Genomic DNA, 20,951 nt, shown 5'->3' on the forward strand with positions numbered 1-20,951 from the left:
CTCCCCGGCACACACACTCACTCACACACACGCGCGCGCACACACACACACACACACACACAGACAGAGGCACCGCGCTGCCTGTGCATCGGCGGCCGCCGCCTCTCCGGCACCCAGCACCGCCGGCCCCGCGCTCCCCGCCGCCGCGGGGCGTCCTCCGCCTGCTGCAGCGCCGCCGGACCCGGCAGCCGCCGAAGGGGGGCGGCGGCGGCGGCGGCGGCGGCGGCGGCGGCTCCCGCTGCTCCGCGGCCCCGCACCGGCAGCCGGTAGGTACGGCGGTCCCGCGGAGGCAGCCCGCCCCGGGCGGCTCCCGGCGGGGGGGAGGCCGGAGAGGCGCTGCGGGGGGGACGAGGCGGGCAGGGAGGGAGGGGAGAGCGGCGGGAGCAGGGCGAGACGCGCTGCCCCGGCCCCGCCGCAGCCCCGCCGGCGGCGCCCGCTTCGCCCGGCTCCGGCTCCGGCTCCGGCTCCGCTCCCTCGGCGCCGCGGGGCCGTGCGCCGCCCCCGCCTCTGCCCGCCGCCCCCCCGGGCAGTGGCTCTCCCCGGTGAGTCAGAAAGTTTGCTCTCCTGGGCGCCCGGTTTTTGTTGTTGTTAGGGGTCCGCCTGTTTAGGGTGGGTTTTTATTTTCCCATTCCCGCTAGCGGGCTATTTATTTATTTATTTTTATTTTCTTCGCTTTTTTTTTTTTTTTTTTTTTTTTAATTGCAGTTGCTGCTGCAGCGGCGGGGAGGACGGGGCTCCCGCGCCCGCCGCTGCCCCCGCCGGGGAGAGCCCCGCCGCGCCGGGCAGCCTCCCCCGGGGCACACGCGTGGGCGGGCGGGCAGCGCACCCAGGGCAGCCGGGGACGGAGCCCGGGGTCCCTCCCACTTGCAAACCCTGCTTTCCCCCCGAGAGTTAGGTGGCTGCGGCTGCGAGGACCCCGGCAGCCCCCCTGCAGTTTGCAGAACAGTTTTTGGTGGCAGCTCGGGAGGTGACTGTCCCATCCCTCTCCTCCTCTTTCTCCCTCTTCCTTGAGTGAGTGCTTTAAAACAGGTTTCAGCGAAGCTGTAGGTGACAGGATCTCGGTGTGGGACCGGGGAGGGACAGGAGAACCGCTGGGCACCGTTTTGTAACTAGCAATGTTATTGTAGTGGGTTACCAGCTGGGGAATAGCCGTATCCTGCCCTGGCGAGGAGTGGGATTGGTTGTGGGTCGTGTCCATCTCTCGTTGCTTTGATCTAATCGCTAGAAGTAGCTTGCTGTTGTCTGGGGTGGAAGAAGCTCTCTGGCATTTTACTCTTTTGTTCTTAATTCTAAATGTGTTTTTGGTGAGGGCTCCTGGTTTCTGAAAGGAAGGTTAGAGGCTGAATAAATCCATCTCTGGGCAGGAGAGACAAGAAGCTCTCAGATCCTTCCTGTGAATTGTGTGTTTTCTATGTTGCGTGTTATTACTTTTTTTTTTAATCACTGGAAGTTCTGCTGTAATGTGTCAAAAGCTTTGATGTCTTTTGCAATGTACCTCATTCATTTTTTTCTCAAATTTAAAATGGAGTGATAAAATGCATAGACATTAATAAATAAGTTGAAAGGACTTTGAAATAGTGCATGTTGTGCATGGTGTGAAATTGTAGATATACATAAAAGAGTAATAACTACTCTGCAGGTTTTATTTAAAACCTTTTTCTCTATAGCTTTGTGCCGAACTCTCTTCATCTGTCTCTCGGCTTTTAAGTATGATTGTTTTTTGCTGTTGAGGTCTCCTGTCATGTTGTGGGGATGCCTTGATGGCACCCACATTTGTCTGGTTTTAATAATCTTTTAACCTCTCACTTTACAAAGAATTGCCACTATAAAAAACCATGAAATTTGCTATTGTGGCTTTCAGTTTTAGATCTCTTTCCCTGATGCTTTTATTTATCTATTTGTTTATTTATTTATTTATATTACAACTGAAGGGGGGAGGGGGAGGAAGAGAATAGGGAGTTGTCTCTGACTTCTATCTGTCCAAATGTGCAAAAAAATGATTACATAAAGAAATTAAGGCACTGAAACAACACTGAGCTGAATTCCAAGAACAAAAATGACTCCGGCGTGTGTGCTTGCCTGCACCAGGCGTTCTGCAGCATGTGGTATTTACAGAACTTGCAGCGTACAGCATCTCTCCAGTAGTAAGAGAACGTTTTGTATCCTCAGAAGCAAGAGAGTCTTTGACAAGTCGGCAAAACTATAGATACAGTCGAGGAAAGCTGATACACGTGTGAGTGCATGCGTATATAAATATCACCAGGCAGCTTAAGTTCATTTTTCCTCAGGATAGTTCGTCTTCCTCGACCTGGAATATATACATCCTTTCCCCTGAATTTTGAGGCATTTTTTACTGTTCCTCTCTGTGTGCATGTGTTTTAATGTTAGTCTTAATCTCTCTGTAAAATATAAAATAATCCGGTAATAGATTTAGAAGACTCTATTGCCAGGCAAACCAGGCAATAGATCATGAAATCAGACAATAGTATTTTGTTTCCTAGCAACCCCCTACTGCGAACAGAAAACAAAACGATGGTGGATGCTTCCACATCATGATAGCTATATGTCGAAACCCCCAAGTATTAGGTACAGAACTACTAATTGTGCAGGGAGATTTGCTCTTATTTGTTTCAGCTGCTTTGTGAATATTTTCCTTTTGTGAGAAAGGGATTTGCTGGGATAAATGCAGTTAAATGGTTAAAATTTCACTGTGCTCTCTTAGCTTAATAACAATGTCTGTCAGAATGAAGAAGGCACAAAATTGTAGTAACTGTAGAATTTTTGCCAATAAGAGTGATTTGAAATACCCTGTTCTTACTGCTGGACTATTTCTAAATCTATGCTATTACAGACCCTTGAAAATCAGATGTATCATCTCCTGTATCCAGTATGCAATATCTTTTTGGACTTTGTCTTGTTAGTCATCCTTTAGCTTTGTGTTTTAAAACTACATTTGTTAGAATGTATTGAAAGAAAAATCCTTTGCCACTCACAGGAATGGGAAGTAAAATCCTGAGGGCTGCTTTGCCATGTTTACGTTCTTGGCACCCAGTTCACCCCTTCAAAAGGGCTAGAGCTATCACAGTGCAGCAGGATCGGGTCGTAAGCCATGATCTTTCTAAAAGTGCTTTTGATAATGCAGTAATTCCCTTAGTTAAAGTGTCTGAGCATTGAAATGGCATCTCGACCCTGGACCAATCTTGGATGCACTTTGTGCACTGCCATCTATCTGAAAAAATCCATTAGTGCAAGCTGTGGATCTAACCCGGGATCGGTGCTTACTGCCTATCGGGTTTCAGCCTTCCAGCAAGTCTTAGTGCTTAGAAAGCTGCTGGAGATGCTGAACTACAGTAGGGAAAGGAGGTGAGTAGGCACAGATGAGTAATTGCATGTACAATGCAGCAGCGGAGTTTCTGTGCTTTTGTCTCTTTGCCACCTTTCCTTCCTTTACAGGAGAAAGCGGCAAAAAGTTGTTCACGGAGTTTTATCTACAAGTCTTCGCTATCCAGCGGTATTTACAGAGGTCACACTGTAAATAAAAACAGTGGTAGTTCTCCTATTGGTTGCACCAGTGAATCTGTGAAAGGTATTCTTTCCATCTGGGAAACTATAAAATCACAAGAAAAATTTGCTGTGGGGAAGACAGCAAACTTAATCACGTATGCATTATTAAACAACAGTATTTGTGCTAGGCGTGGGAACGGTGTTCTCTGAGTGACTTTGGGGTTCACAGCATTATTTAACAGATCCAATGTACAGTCATGTACAATTTATTTATATTGCCTATAGGTATTTTTCTGGTTCATCTCAAGTACTGAGGTACAAAAGTGTTACAACAGATGCCACTTCAATAAAAAAGGTGGAAGTGGAATGGTCAGAGAATATTATAATTCTGATAAATATCAATGAGCAGCTACTTTCTTGTCTATATTTGAAATCACGCATTTTAGTGCCATAGCATGTGTGGATGGTTTAGTTTAGAACATGTTAATTGAATTTTGGAAGGCTTTGTGGATTGAGAGGAAGTAGTCATTTTCCAATTTTTCTTCTCCATTTCTTTCTCAGATGGCACTCCTCCCAAACCTTGAATCTTACAATTAGGTAGTCCGCAGATTAAGCTTGGTATGGCTGCCTAATTGCAGTCCCCACTTAGCCTCTGCCTGTGTTTACCAGGCAGCAGAATGAGGGAAGACAAAGAAAACAAAAAGTACAAACAAAAAACAAGGGGGAGAGAAAGGTTGTGAAGTATTCTGTGTGTAAACAATGGAAGACATTTGGAAATGATTTTAAATACTCTCCACGAAATTCGCGTTATGCCAACTGCATTTGTGGCTGGTGATGAATGTAAAATCTTACATCTGCTGTCATGTGGGTTGGCAACTGATGGAAATAGTCAACCCATGACCAAACCCAAAGACTGGTACCTTCTTCCCCCTTCTCCCCCCTAAATATCCATCTTTCATGGAACAGTGAGTTAAGTCCATTGCATTTAAAGGCATTTGGTAGATAGGAATTAAGAAATGGACAGCTTTGTTCTCTCCGTTTAACTACGTAATGATGGTTGTGGCTCATGAGCTACGGTGAACGTGCTGCGTATGTTACTGAGATACACGTGCTTTTTCAAATTTCTCACAGGGCTTTTTTTTTTTTTTTTTTAAGAGGGTACTGCAGTAACGAGAATATAGAGTTACTTACTGCATGTTTAAATCCTATAGGCTTAATGATTACTGTGCTGTTGCATATTTACTTAGGTATTTATTTCCTTTTCTTATTTTAAGAAAGGAACAAAAGCATGATGTCAGTTTTGGACTCTCTCGAAGCTTCATTTTTAAATCCTGTAACATAAAAGCATTGAGCTGTCAATTCTTGCCAAATATGGAAAATAAACCATCCAAGTGATTACAGAAGCTGAGGATTTGGTTCAGCAAAGCACTGACTTGCATGCCTAACTTTTTTTTTTAATGTATGCTTAAGCTCATCTCTGCTTGCCGAGATCAACTGGATTTAAGCATGTGGTTAAAGTTAGGCATGTAATTAAATGCTTTGTTGAATAGGGGCCCTGAGCAAAACCTATAACCTTTGAAACTAACGTCTTTGCTTTGGAGTAAACAGAACTTCAGGAGAATTCCTACAGGATAGTAGAGTGAAGGGAACATATTTGGGGAAAAGGCAAGTTCACAGGATAAGGGGTATCAAATTGGGAACTTACTGATGGGTAATAGCAATGCTGGAAGGGATCTAGAATTAAGACCCAGCAGGAAGTAATACATGAGTCTGCAGTGTGACTTGATTACAGAACAGCACGGTTTGTGCTTGAGCTGACAAGAAAAAGGTACCATGTCAGCGAACAAAGAGGTGGGATTCCCTTTTTATAGGAATCTGCCGTGAACACATCCGAAAACTCTGAAAATCGTATCAACAGGAAGGTATTGACAATTTGAGTGAGCTCAAAGAAGAGCAACAAAATACTTGGGGGTCTGGAGGAACTAGCTTGAGGGGAAATATTCAAAAATAGACATATTTCTAGGCTGGCACTGAATATGGGGAGATAGGTTAACTACATGTAGATATTTGAAATGTATTGTAGTCAAAGGAATCTGATTTTTTTGGTGCATTATGTGAGAGAATACCTAGGACTAAATGGAGAAATCGAGGAAATAAAAGTTTAAGATGAATTCTGGGCAAATACTTAATGACAGAAAAATGTGTTGGAGCCTATATTAGTCCAGGGGCAGTGAAAGCCCCCCACACCTCTTCAGACGTTTAAAATAAGAGTAGGCAGGTCACTAGCAAATGTACTGGAGGAGGGAATTACGTGTTTTCAAGGAGATGGAGTACAAGATCTAACAGCCCTTTTTCATGTCTCTGTTTCATTCTAGTTTCAGCTGAAGGTTACAAGAGAAACTAGGTCAGATACTGGGCCAACCATCCTTGACTTGATTTTTGTCAAACCGGAATGTTCGTAATTTGGCCAAGCAGTTTCCAGTGCCAAGACAGTTGGGTTTTACGCTTTTATAAATGCATGACTTGGAACAGGGTCATCATATGGGCTCAGGTTGAGTCAATGTTGGGATGGTAGATGTGCAAGGATCGGCTACAGTAGATTTTTTAGTAAACAGCTCTGGTTTATTAATTTGTTTGTTTTCCCTTTTGAAAACAATGAGCGTCCCCGGGTGGTGTAGAGGGCACTGAGGTGACAGTTTCTTGTTTGTTGACAGTTTCTGCAGCATTTTGTTTGATCATATAAGGAAGTTTACTGCCATCATGTAGCAATGACAGATAGTAGGTACTACTGCTTCCTTCCTGTCCCCCCATCATGATGCCCTCATCTCATAACAGCTGTCTCCTGTGATCTGGCTAGTCTGTGTGCAGTGCAAGTCCTGATGACTACTGCCATCAGTGGCGTGTTTTCTGGAAGAGGCTGAGAGAGGAGGAGAGACATATGGATGATCTTTCCCAGGGTGCAATGCTTTAATGGCTCCCTCATCCATGTAGACTGGGAGAAGACTTAGCCAGGGAAGATGCAGGTTCAAGGTGTAATGGTAGTTTTCTTGAGGAAACCTTGCCTGAAATGATGTTATTACACCGGTTTCTTGCAATTCATTTTACTCGAAGCAAGTATTCAGAAAAAAAATCGTGCAGACTGATATCATCAGAGAATGTTTTCCAACAGCCATGCCAATTGCAGAGGAGGAGGTGGATTTCCCTCTGCCATGCTTTGTGGATACCTGACAGCCAACTGTTTAAACAAGGCCTATTTTGGTAACCATAAGGTAAAAACAAGTGATTCAGAATAACCCTTCCTTGCGTGATAATGATTAAAACAGTGATCTTGCAGGAGTACCACATACAAGGGAAAGCTGATCTGGGGCAGAGCTGGTTGGTGAGACTGACCTTTGGTTTAAGTACTTGATGGTGCAAGAAAGGGGTGTTTTGAAGTTGTGGAAGCCAGGTTTAGGTCTTCTGTGTGCAGAATAAGACGGAAAAAGTTGGTCTGTCTATTAAAAACCGGTACACTCCCAATACACCCCAGGTAACTACTTAAAAACAAATCCTCTGACAGGTAAGCCAGGTTTAGCCCTTGCTGGTGTTCGTCTCTGGGGGTTGGTTGATACTGTTGGTGATGGAGGTCTGAGAAGAGGTTGAATGAAGCTGGAGGAAGGTTTTTTTTAGGCAGAACATAAGGATTAAGACTGAAGTTGTTGCCAATGCATTGCTGATGTTAGAGGGACAGGTTTTTTGATGGGTAGATAATTTGTTGGTGGATGGATAAGGTAGATAAAAAGAACGTATACAATTGAGTGGATCAAGTTTGGTAGTTGCTGGTAATGAAATTGGGTAGATTGGTTTACTTAGGATTACTCGTGTATGTTAATAACTCTCTTCTGTGTAAGTATGGCTAAGATCAGACTTGTTGGATGGAATCCTGTAGATTGAAAGATACTGTGTAAATGTAAGATTATTATTCTATCGCCTTTGCAGGAAGAAGCTAGGTCAACAACAATCTTAGTTACGATTTGTTTCTGTTAATAGATCACTATTTTTAGAGTTAAGTTAAATGAGGCTTTAAAGCATTTTTATACAGGTACTGTTAATATAGTGTTAGTATTTAGGATGTGGGGTTTGGTATACTAGATCTCATCACTACATGATGAGGAACAGTTCCTCCATGGCCAGAGTGGATAACATACATTTTGGTATGACAGGTTGGCTTTATGTAGATTTTAAAGGGGTCTGTGCCCTACATACTGTGTAAAAATGCTTCAGGACATAACAGCTCTGCCTGGGGCAGAATACAGTGAGGGTTTAACAGTGTTTTTTACAATTCTGTTTAGACTTACCCATACCTGTTGGGAAGCATTTTGTCAGGGAAGCAAAGAAGAAATGAAATAGCAGTAGCTGATAAAGACATGGGGTGAATTTAGGGAGGTGGAATACAATAACCAGAATGAGGGCACGCTCTTAGAACGGGCACTGGTACTTGTGCCCTTATAAGAAATGTTTCAGCAATGACAAATAAGCTTGTTTCATCTGAAAGTAGCAGATTGCTTCCTAATATTTTGCTGGTCTGACATTCTGTGAAATTGTGTTATATCCTAATTCAGTGGCTCCTCTGCATATAGAATAAGAGCTTGCTATTTTCTACCAAGTGAAGCAGTTCCCTCTCATTCTGCAGTGGTAGAGGCCTGTGTTTTGGTGGCAAAGATCCATGGATTAACCTCTTCTGATGACTTATGATGGTTGTTGGCATTACTTCAACACTGACTCAGAAGAAAGAGTTGCATTTACTGAATAAGTGATCCACTTTAGTTTATTGAGAGTTTTCCTCGGAGGTGTGACCCTTGCTTAGCAGTGAAATCCACTGAGATCATAGCCCAGGGTAGTATGGTTATAGATGCATCAAAAAAGTGTGTGTTTATGGTCCTCTGCTGGCAGATAAGGATGACGGGCACCTGGATGTCAACAAGCACTCTGTGCAGATTTACTAGCTGTAAATGGGTGGTCTACTCATGCATCCTTATGCCTCCTCTGCACGCGCACATCTGTCTTCCACCGTCTTCATGCAGAGCATCAACAGAGGTGTTGGTGGCAGGCTGTTACATGTGAAAGCTGAAGACTTAAAGGTCCTGGAAAGTACGTTTGATTTAGAATCTTCTTTATGTTGCCTTTCCATTAGCTGGCCTAAAATAAGCATCTCTTAGGTTAATTTCATTTTAGCAAATGAAGGCACCCTTGGCCAATAACCTTTTGGTTCAAGGTTATTCATATCTTAACAGTAAGAGGAAATACTGTTTATGCTGATGACTCTCTTTCTGCAAAGTAATCTCCCATTTTGTATGAACCAGATAGATAGCCATTATATTTTATTTCATCGACAGCCTGTGAGAGAGCACACGTTTTCAGTTCCTAGAGGGAGGTGGGCTAAACTTGGGCTGATACACTCCAGGTGAAAGCGTCGGCGTACTGTTGCCAATCTACTTAGCTATCCAGTTTCTTGCCAATTCTGTAAGGTTAATACTATTACAGAAAAACATGTGAAACCAGGTGTGGTGCGTATGTCATTAGTTGGGTTTTGCAGTTTTATTTTTCATGATGCGTTTGTTTAACTTCTGTATCATTTTGCAAAACATACGTAATGTGTAATTTATATTGTTTTCTTTGCAAAATAGAAGGCGGCTGTAACTTCAGCCTGGGAAGGAAACTATTAACATTTTTTTAAGTAAAAGAGAAAGGCTGAAAAATTGGAATTTCTTTTTAAGTTTCTTGGAAAATATTAAGGGAGATTATGTAACTGCATAAAGTCTCTGGGGAAAAGGAAAGAGAAGGCTTGCTGATAATGAAAGAACGGAGTAGCTGCTTAATGTAATCCGCTCTTCATGGATAGTGATGAGAAGGAAGAGAATGGAGAACTGTGCAGTCAGAGCAGGCTTCATTTGTTCAAATCTGGAAGTAGGTAGCACATCTGGCAGGGCAGCTTTGTATAAGGCCAGCTTGCCAGTCTCGCACCCAGGTTTACATTTTCCATAATAACTAAGTTGATTCTGTTTGGTATTATATACTACAAATAAAATAGAAATGATAAAAGTAGTAATTTTCAGGCTCATCTTGCCCAAGAATAAAGGGAATAGTGTGAAGCGAGTCAGTCAACCCACTGTAATCAAACAATTCTTCTATACCTGAAGTATAAATGTTGCACGAGTAGCTAGACAGAAAAGACTAGTGGTCATCTTGAAATCATGCAGAAAATCCGTTTCTTTTGGTTCTTCAGTGTCAGATGGGCTGCCAGATGAAACTGAATATTGAGTTGAAAGCAGAAGATTGAATTTGATAATCCTGAAGATGCGATGCTTTGACAACCCTGTCATCACTGAAATATAGCTGTGATGATCACTGAAGTCACTGTCCTAGTTGTTTCAGTGGCTCTTCAATGTCGTTTTGTTCTAGAGGAATCAGTTTGTCTTTGTTATCAGGGAGGACAAAGAGCAATAGCCACTCCTATCTTAAACACTAGGAAAATGAAGACTTCAAACTTGGTGAGAAATTTCCTTTCAAGCTAACATTGCTGTCAGCATAACAGAAAATGAGCAATATAGTGTGAGATGTAAGCCTGTGTATACTGCCCTTTTAAAGACATTTAAATTCTCTAGTTCGCTGTTAAATGGATGAAGGAAAAGGGAAATGCAGAACTACAACCCCAAACCTACAATAAACAGCACTTCTGTTAATGCAAGGTGGTTCAGTGAATATGAGAAGTGTTCAGAGGGTGGCTATAAGCATCCGTGCAGTGAAAAATGCAGACCTTTGTAATGCTCTCAGCCATGTCTCTAAGGGATGCCATGGGATGACTGTACGACAAGGAGGTGTTCTGTAAGTGCCTGAGGAGCAAGCGTAGTAGTGGCAGAAACAAATTGAAATGAGAACTTCTGAAGGAGGTTTGTCCTGATGCTGAGTTCATCTCGGTGAGAAAGAACCATCTGTGTAATCAGGAGTCGGCTGGAAAAAAGAGTTGTTATGCTCCCTTCCTTCAGTTACTCTTGGACATCCTCTGAGGAAGATCTTATCTTTATTTTTGCTTCTACTTGTGGTCCTCAATAATGTAAGTTTATTTAAACTGAAATGGAATGTGACTTTTGTGAAAAATTTTTATACAGCAAGATACTCCCCAGAGAATCGCTAATCTTAGGAAGGAAACTAATGATGGTTTCAGAAGGATTTTGACCAGCTACAGCCTGATGACGCTCCAGTTCAACTGGAAACTTTCTTCCTCTGACTTGCAAATAAATAATACCAAATAATTGAGAAAAATATTGAAGCAGGCCTCAGCAGCTGTAGAAACTGAATGACAAGATTAATGCTTTGAATGAAGATGGAGAACAGGAAGAAGTCTGACATACGAGGAAAAAAATCTGCAATGCCCACAGTGAGTAGAGTAAAAGCAATAGGCTGAATATGTTGCAAGAAATAACAAGTTTGAGAAAATTTTTCTAGTGGTAAGGATGCAGAGGGGTCCTAGAATGGATCATGTGAACTTTGTGGGGCCTTTACCAGTTGAAGTCTTCAAGAACATGGTAGATATAACTGTATTGTCTTTAAGGGATGCAACTGATCCTGTTGCATAGTTGTTTCCAGCTCTATTTGTCTGTGGTTCTCACCAAGCCTTACAGTGAGTGGGATAAAAGGAAGTGGGACAGTCAGAAGGAGCGTGGTTTCATAGCTTAAACTGAAATCCAGATGATCAGTCTGTTATCCCTGTTTGTGTCGAACAGTGGAATATGTAGCAGTCAAGTTATAGGAGACACTGGCAGTTGAACATGGATGTTTCAAGCTTGAAAATATTTTCTCCCCTGCCCAGCTCAATGTGGAGCATTTTGCCATGTTGCACTGTTAGGCTTGAAACATTTTGATAAATTCACTTTTTCACGCATGATCCCTTGCTAACATAACTTGAGTTCAGCCCTGGCTGGTGCAAAAGCATCATAAAGCATAGGTAGAGAGAAAAGTAATCTGTCTTCAAAAAGCTTATGTAGATGTATCCCAAGTTGTTAAAGCACAACTAAAAATAGACTAAAAGGATCGTAGACCAGACTGTTTAGAGACTTGTGACTCAGCTAGGACATTTTTGTGTATTTTATTTAGAGTTGCATGCTTTCAGTTTTGGACCATGTTGGAGGAATAATCATGTTACAAAATTAATTCGGTAGTCTGTGGTTTGTGTTTTAGCTAGTAAAAGCTTTATGGACTTCTTACAGTATTTCCAGTGGCTGTCTTCAGTCAGAGGAAGAAAGTTGCCTGAGTTCTGGGAAGCGCGTGGGGAAAAGACTGAGTAATGGACCCCAGTTTCTGCTTTTCTCCAGATGTTCACTCCATAGCTAGTAGCATGTAGACCAATAAAAATATAATATGTTAGGAGTACCAGAATACGAGTTCTTTTGGCAGAGAATTTTGAACTCTACTAGGAAACAAATTGGTTCCTGTGCATTATGTGTTGACGGAGATTGCATCCTTTTTACATAAGTAATGAGTCAAATGTTCTTTTAAGATGTATGGGGCCAGATTCTGGTCTCCAGTGATTTAAATTTTGAGTAATTCAAGAGATATTCGTAAGTTACACTACAATAACAGATTACAATCTGGTTCTTATTCCATAGGATTTTAATATGGTTATAAAAGGGATATTCATCTTCATTTTCTAAATGTGTAGCAAGTTACCTAATTAATCCAATATTGTCTTCATTCTGGAGGAGGCTGTTTAACTTGAATTTTGTTGTCAAATACCATACAGACAAGCTCGTGTGGTGGTAACATTAACTAATGATAGAGTTATCCAGATATACAGTTCTATCATTAACTTGAATTACAGTGTAACTCCAATTGTTTTCAGTAGAGAAAGACCACATTGCTGAAAGGAAGAAAGCACGCTATTTTTGCAGTCACTATGCAATTAACTCATATAACCTCTGTGCTCGTCATGCTTTGTATAAGATCCAGGGTGACCAACTGTAGGTCACTTATATGAGAACAAAGACCCTGAGGCTGAGAGACAGTTTATTAAGATAATACTGTGGTGTGAAGATCAACTGTCACAGCAGTTGCCAATGAAAGCGTGTCTGTATTTACTGTATACTTGCAGTAAATAAGAGTTGCCTGAGTTGGGATGTTTTGAATACTAAAGGATGGGGAGAATAACCAGATAAATGGTGGTGGCGTGAGTGTGGAGCCAACCTCACCTTGTTTTCCGCAGGTTCTCCTTCGGTGGTGATTGCTCTGTGGATTTTCTGATGCAAGGTTGAGTACCTACCATTCAAACCATGGGATGTTTATTATTTTTCTCCTTTATTCAGCCACTTATTTTCAAGAAAATGAAGGGACTCTGCCCTCTGTCAGTTTTGGTCGCTCTTGACCAATGTCACCCAAAGTTTGTGAAGAGAAGGGAGGAGAAACAGGTGAAGATGCAGAGAGAGCATCGTTTAAGCTTCGTTCTCAGGACGTAGGGCTAAAAAATATTTTTCTCAGGCATTTCTCTTTCCAGATAGAAAAAAAGAAAAGTTGAATTGAATTCTTTCATCCATCTCAAGGAGTACAAAGTGTGTTGTCACTTGCTGGTGCCTCAGTGTATTTGTCATTGGGAAGCCCACAGCAATGTGCTTTCTAAATGATCTATGAAAAATGGACATACAATCTGTTTAAAACAAAATAAACTTGTTGCTTTTATCTGTTAAAGCAAAACAAAGCTGCTATGGTTTGTAGACTGCTTGTTGCCCTTAGAGTGTGTATAGTGGCAAGTCTGGTGCATTGCTACTGACCATAGTAAGAGAAGCAAGTTCTTCCTCACAATGCCTCTTTGAACATTTTCTGTGTAAATTTTTCTTCTAAAAAAATCTTTGATAATGTATAGTTAAGTTTGAAAGTGTCTTATTTCAGCTTTACAAGAACATCAGATTTTTCTCTCTGAAGCACAAAGAAAACTCCACGCTTAAGATTCAGTTTGGCAAACCCTTCCCCCTTCTTGAAACATTCATATGGAAATACACCATTAACTGTGAAATTCCCTAGCAACCTTAACAGCCTAGAAGAAGGGATCCAAAATCCAGCAGTACTCAATTCTCAAGAGAATTTGTACTGTCTATTGTTAATATTCATTATATTCTAATAAGTGATTTGAGAAATTCTTTTCAGGGTCTCTCCTCCTTCTTTCTCTCAACTGCAGTGGTTGTTTTGTTGGAACAGCGCAATATTCACTGGTGGAAAGTGGAACCCAAAGCTTCTTTCTTACCGTCTCTCTCTGGAAAGCCTTCAGAAAATCCACTTTACTTCATGGTGATTCCTTTGCTAATTGCTTTAACAGCCCGTAATTTTTTTTTCTGATAAATTAGTCATTGACAGCTGATAGAAGAATTATTAGTACTTTATAACGTAATAAATGGTTTGATAACTCAGCTTAATGAGAGAACTTGTAATTTCATATACATGGTGGCAGTAGTATGTGCTGCTACGTGTAGTACCATGACAGTTTTTGTACCTCTTTATTCTCTTACCTAGTAAAGACTAGTCATCCTAAAAAATCTAGAGCTGATGCCATGGTATGCAGTGTCTCAGGTGTTTAAGTGCAGAAAATGATTCAGGCATTTCTTCAGCTCAGTCTTAATCCCATAGGAGCTGAGAAGTTCTGGCAAAAAGTCCCACTGCTTGACAGAGACAGGACTGAGCCCTGAGCTGTCAACATCGAATGAAGCTTTGTTAGCCAATGAAATGAATTTCACTCACTTTCATTCCAGCTCCAGTTTCTAGAGTAATTTTTGGGGAGGAATGTAGAGCCGTGGTTGTTTTTAGGCCTTTTTTTTTTTTGTTTGGGTTTTTTTGTTTGTTTGTTTTGGTTTTTTTGTTTTCTTGGTTTTTTTTTTTTTAAATTTTAAGTGATTCCTTCTGTATGTCTGTCTCCCTAGCCCTTTTTGTCTTGCCTTCTCTCCTTTCATTTTTATAACCCTCCTTTCTCTTTCTCTTTGTTTCCATCTGTCCCATGTCTTTTTACTATGACCTCCATTTCTTTTATATTTCAGACTGGCTATTTTCTGTTTAATGCACTGTTCTCTTTATTACTTTCCTTTTCTTTGCTCCCTTCATCCTTTCTATTTACTTTTCCCACTTTTTTATGTTATGAGGCTCTATCATAAAGATTCTAATTAATTTATTTCTACAGGGATGAGATAGTAGACTTTATTTTTTTATTACTATTTTTCTTTAATTTTATATTTGAGATTTGCCACAAGTGCTCTTTTTCTGGAATACCATTTCACCTACTCTAACTTTTCTTTTTTTGTATCCTGTGCAAGTGACAGAAATGTGCCTGTGTCATACGAAGTAAAGATGGGTAGAGGATGTAGCCCAGCAGTGCCGTATGGCCGCACTTAATTTCTTTGTGTTTGAAGGCTTAGAAACTCAAGCTTCTCTCTCAGGCTCAGGACTCAAGTAGGCTGTCCTTTCACCTGAGTTCCTTGCTCTCAGAAATAATTTTTAAATAATAATCTTTGTTTTACTCCTTAAGTTATATAAGTTCAGTAGTATAATAAGCTACCTGCACCTAGTGTAATAGTTTTGTACAGTTGTCAGAATTTTCATGGTTTTGCTCGAAGAAAGGTGCTTGCTTTTATGTGGAGATCCTTACTTTGAGGCAGTTGTCCAAAGAAAGGAATATTTGTACTGTATGGTATCTTTATTTAGCTTTTATGTGGGTCAGTCAATTTGAGAAATGTGGTTATGTATCATTAAGGTCCATAACCTTAAATGTTCAAAAAACACACTCACTTGTCTTTAGTATCAAAATTTGAGTGTGAAATAGGTAGTACTATTGGAAAGCTAAATGAGCGGTGAGTCAAAGTAATTAAGGGAAAGTAAATAATCTCTAAGGTTCTCATTCCCCATGAAACTAATTTCATATCTTATCCTTCATGTATTTAAAAATAGTTCCCTGCTAATTCAAGATGCTTGTGTACTACGTGTGTGAAGAGCACTTCAGTTCTATTGAAAGGATGGCAGATTAGGGAGTTATTTTCAATGGGCTAATTTTTTTATTTTTTTATTTTAAGAGAGACATTCATTTGAGCAATATAAGTGAACAAATCTTGCTGGAAAAACAGCTTCATGTGAATGCAAGACAGCAGGTGATCAGCCAATAGTTTTGTGATGGCTTATGACTAGAAAACCTTTGGTTTTGTCTTTAAAGGCATATGGATGGCATTACTTTCTCTGCAAAGGTGGGCTTTTTTCCCAGTCTAGTAAGGCCTTAAATGTTCTGCCATACATGCTTTCCTGTTTTACCTCCAAAAGATCTGTGTCTTGTTAGTGACTCTACTATTTGGAATATAGATTATTATATTTTTTTTCTTAAAGTAATAAAATATACCTTGGAAGATGGATAGAATGTATTAGAAGGGCTAGACTGCTCTGAAGCTACAGGTCTGCCGTGCATGAGTCCGACAGTGGTCTGATGGGAGAGTGATGAGATTGCACTGTCAACTCCATCAGTGTCTTGAGTAGTTATCTTAAGAGGGCTTAAGATGTTCAGGACATGTCTCCAGGTTTCTATGCCGAAGAAAATAAATCTCATTTCTTTCTTTATTTCTGTGTACATCCTGCCTTTTAACTCCTGAGGTTTTCTGTTGCCCAAAGAGGCATATTGCATATTTAGATTTCTTTTTCTTACTCATGGAGATGCAGGTAATGAAATGAGGCTGAAATAGCAAAGGGACCCAGGTTCATATGTACAGTGTGCATGAAGCATGGTACTGTGCTGAAATGTGTGGAGGGACTGCACAGACTCGCTCTGGGCATGTAACATAAGTGCCTGAACTAGGATCTTACACAGTATATGTAGTGCAGCCCCTTGGGCACTGAATTGCCTGCTTCAGGTGTCTGAGTATCTGCTGAGTGTACAGGAAACCTACAATTACAAGGTTAAATCATAGCAAAGTTACATGTCTAAAGTAGACAGTGTAGATGTATCCCCTCTGCATCAGATGAGGATGCCATGTGTTACTTATTTAATAAGGATGCTAACCTGTTTGATAGTGAATTTAGAGGAGATGAAGATGGTGCTTTCTTCCAGATCTGCACCCTTTCAAGACAAGGTGGTAAAGCTATTTATTAATGCAAGTTAACAGAGGCTTTCTGGTTTATTAACTGCAGATCCTCATGCAAGTTTAGAAGCACTGGAACTTAGTGCTTATGTCCTGCTGTCATCCTTATGCTCTCTGAAATCAATGAGGTCTTCGGTGCAGAAAAAGTCGATGCTTGGCCAGAGCCCTGCAGATTTGGTGAAAGAAGATAAAACCATCAGTTAGTATTCTCGAGAGCAGGGTAAACCTGTTCAACGTAAAAGGGAATTCTGTAACTTGTTCTCTGCAGCAGGAAAGCTGCTTTTTATTAATTGATCAAAGAAAATGTTGAAAATAATTGGAAAAATTACTTGAGGGAGGGAAAAGCAGAGTTAAGGAATATTTGTAGGAGGCTGATATTGTTTGTGAAATCGGACTATTCTTAAAGCTTTCATATGCTCTATGTAGTGTATAGAAAAAAAACTTTCCTTTTTTCCTCCTGAGAGAAGCCATGATTTTATCTCAGTAATTGAAAATAATCTCTGAAGTTGCTCCTTAACTAAACTTACATGAACCCCTTTTAAATCAGTTGTTATCTTTCAGTGAATTTCTCAATAAATGTTGCTGCCTGCGCTTGGATGGCATGATCCTATATAGAAAATAAGGCCGAGCACATCCTATTCATGACTCAAAGCACAGCATTTCTAGCCTAATTATGGTGGCATTTGGCAGTGATGCTGTAGTTAAAGGTGCTTGTTGGTGTTTCTGTTATAAATTGTGTGTACTTGAATGGCTTAATTCATGCCAGGCAGAAGTCTGACTAGCTATCTACTTAGTCAATTTTTTCCCTTCATTAAAAATCCTTAAGTGAAGAAAACAGTTTTGAGTTCTGAATCTCATTGATCATATCTGTATGTCTATCAGTCTATTTCTTACAAAAAATGCTACGCTTTTCCTTCATTTCAAAACTTTCTTCTGTTGTGCAACATGTGTGGTTACTGTTCGATGACTTGCATCACTCTCAGCACTTTGGGTTGCTCAAAGAAAGCCATGCCTGTGAAAAGAGGGAAAGGAAACACAAGAACATATGGAATTGTCTACGTTGAACAATCTGTGCGCAATGCTGTCTGTGAGCAAAGATGATTTCAGTTGCCTCAGTTACTGCAACTGGGCAATATTAATTTAGGGACTTCTCACTTACTAAGGACGTTGCCAAGTGAATTCCTCACAGTTCCATGAACACTGAGCAATCCCTCTAGACATCACTCAGTAGTCATATCTGTCACGCTTGCATTAATACACATAAACTATTCTGTCATTTCCTGCTGCATAATGACCAGTGCTAGATCCAGTTGTATTTATTCCACATTTTTGGAAGAGATGGAAAAAAACCAAATGGACCCAACTGAACTCAACTAGCAAATGCTACTAAGCAGTTCCCTCAAAAAAAATGCACAGTAAGTTTTAGGGAAATACTGATAAAGGTGGGATTTTTTTAAAGCATCTCCTATTTAGAGTTCTCTTTTTTTAGGCAAAGGGCCTCATCTGAAGTCTGTTGAACTTAATGAGAGTTTTCTGAGTGACCTTCTAATGTCAGTTTAAGGCTGTAGAGGCCACAAAAGTGGTAATGCTGAGAGGTGTAATTGGCCCTATAAATCTCAGTGGGTCATTAATTCTAAATCTCAATAATGTTAAGACCAGGATGCATTTAACTGAAGCAGAGCAATGAGCATAGTAGGAAGATTTATGCAAGCATTGTTTTGCTTTGGTTTGCACAGTAGTAGAAATTATTTGTAGTTTTGGCTTGGAAGCTTCCTTTCTACCTTAACATCAATTCACATGTATCACCTAGGTGTTTCTGGCAATTTATAAATGCATCTTTTTGGGGGAGATGGCTGGGAATTTTTTTTGCATATCAGGAGCTAATAGAACATGACTTGGAAAATCTCTGTAAGATGGATATAAACCCCTCAACTCTCATAATTTAACTGTATAAAAACAGTTTTCAAAACATTACTGCACCTAACGCATTTGCTCCTAATAATGACAGCTCAAATTTTAAAGCACATATGTAAGTTTTTGTTTGGTCTGTGGAGACAGGATCCTGAAGTGTCTGTAGCTGTCACGCAGGTACACCCCAAATGAGGATGCCCGTATCAAGGTGCACTGTGAATCCACCATCTCTGCATGTACTCGGTGAGAGCTGCCAGCTAGTGAAATCCTTGCCATTATTTACTGTGACAAGAAAGGCTTTTCAGTGTGTTCCTTGGGGAAAAAAAAAGGGGGGGAAAAAAAAAAAGGCTTGACTTGGATCGCTGAGAACTTGTATCTTGCTTCCCCCAATCAGAAATTATTGTAATATGTCCTTATTTCATGGTATGAGGTGGGAGTTGTTATTGCTGTATAAGTGCATAAGCAAGGAGTCAAAAATGAAAATTAACCAATGCAGTGGCGTGGCTTTTGCCATATGTCATTTGGCTGCCAGCCATGTGTCCAATGCATCTTAAAGTCCCCTTTGTGCTTTCCCATGGAACAAATTCTACCCTCCTTTGCTTCAGTCACCTGCCAGGGATTGTTCAGTGAGATGATCTTTGCACCATACCCCCAACACCAAAAAACCCCCGAATGTATCCCAGCATAAACAGAACACTGGGAGGAAACAGTTAAGAGCAATAAATATGCAACCACACAAAGAATAAAAAAAATCAGACTTTTAAAAATGAAACAGGCCATTTATGTGGGAAATCCTGAGTATTGGTATTTTTATGTAATCTGAGGTGGAAAGGAAAATGTTTGTATCCCATAGTATTCTGCTATAACAACACATTCAGCTTTCTGAAACATGTATTTGTCATCATATCTGCCTCCATTTATAACTGAAAAGAGAAATTATAAAAGCTTATTGCTTAGTCTCTGGCCTTTCTGTGCAAAGGCATGTGTACTGCCTTACCAATTCTGACAGACTTTGTTAGGGACTATCCCTACGAATGCTTGTTAGGCGCTTAGCAGCAATGGGGGCTCCTGTGGAAGGAAAAGAAAAGGCAGGGTTTGTGTGTGTGTGTGTGTGCGCGCGCGCCCGTGTGTGCGCGCGCGTGTGTGCGCTTTCCTCCATTCTTCAGGCAAGAATTTCAGTTTCAGTTTGATCTGTAATTTTTTGGCAAAGCAATGACTTTGACTGCAACTGTATCTGTTTTTTGTCCAGTGGATGCCATCAAGCCTTTTACTGTATTTGAAATAGTTCCAGAATTTTTTAAAAATCTAACTGTAATCTTGTATTGGGGCCTCTAACAAACATTAGTATTCATACACAAAATAATACATGATGTACTCAACCTGCCTAAGCTACAGCCTGACCCAAGGGCAGTGTAAGAGGATCTGAAGTAGATTAACTGACCAGTTGAGAATTTCCATCGTAGGGAGCTTGAGATATGCTTTGGTTCTCTTCTGGAACAAGAAAAACTAAGTCAGGACCTGGGATGAGGAGAAAAGATGTAGCAAGAACTTCTGTGCTGTAGGTGAACCATCAGACCATTCTTTGCAAAGTGATCAAATTCAGAATAGCTGTGAAGCTGCTTTAAGCCAAGCTTGTGCTCCTAGCAGACGACAGGTCCGGTGTGGTTACAGAAATGATTGGTCTTTGAGAAGCCCTCAGCCAGTCTGAGGGTCACACCAAATATTCCCAAATAAAAGGTTCTAAAATGTTCACTCTACATATCTAATCAGAACAGATACGTAGTTTTCAACATGGGTAGTACTAAATTTCATGTGATACAGTTCCTTCTGCCATTTTTGAGTGTAAGTCAGAATACAGTCCCAGGTTCTAGAATATATAGCATTTTCCTTGCAAAGAAACTTGTCTGGGGGTAGTGGAACTCTTTTTGTTTAGCTTTGCTATTTAGTTTATGAAACCTTGTTTGATGTTTTTGTCTTTCTGTTTATGCTATAGAAGCTTTTTTTTTTTTTAAGCTACAAATATGGTAGCATTGGAGTTAGTGTTGGAAAATGTTCTTCCTTTTTTGACGTTTGAGCTTCCATTTCAGAAATAACAAGATCAGGATAAGAACATTCGCAGGATCTACAGACTCCTCTGGGTTGTCATTACAGTGACGGAAAAGAGATGTATAGTGAAACTTCACTTCTGTGTGCTGTATGTGGTGTCATTCCCTTAAATGATACGAATGGGAGAATTATCCCAGTGGATGTCTGTTATGATCCTTCTCTCTGGAAAGGTCGTTGATAATTGCTGTTTATCGTTTTGGAGAGGATTTGTTCAAATATATCTTGAGTATTCATTGTCTATAGATTTGTGTCTAGGGGACTTAAAAGTGACAAGAAAAAGAGTGCAACAATAGAAAATAA

At 40.6% G+C, this 20,951-nt stretch overlaps 1 protein-coding gene across 1 annotated transcript in view; it reads left to right on the forward strand.

The window, feature by feature from the left end:
* The first annotated feature begins 211 nt into the window (after positions 1–211).
* Positions 212–20,951, forward strand: part of ENOX1 (ecto-NOX disulfide-thiol exchanger 1) — a 371,798-nt gene continuing 351,058 nt past the window's right edge. Inside the window, exon 1 of the mRNA XM_050897187.1 lies at positions 212–266. The gene's annotated coding sequence lies outside the window, so the exon portion shown is untranslated. The remainder of the gene's footprint in view (positions 267–20,951) is intronic.

The sequence above is a fragment of the Gymnogyps californianus genome, chromosome 1 (assembly GCF_018139145.2).
Source record: "Gymnogyps californianus isolate 813 chromosome 1, ASM1813914v2, whole genome shotgun sequence".
NCBI lineage: Eukaryota > Metazoa > Chordata > Aves > Accipitriformes > Cathartidae > Gymnogyps > Gymnogyps californianus.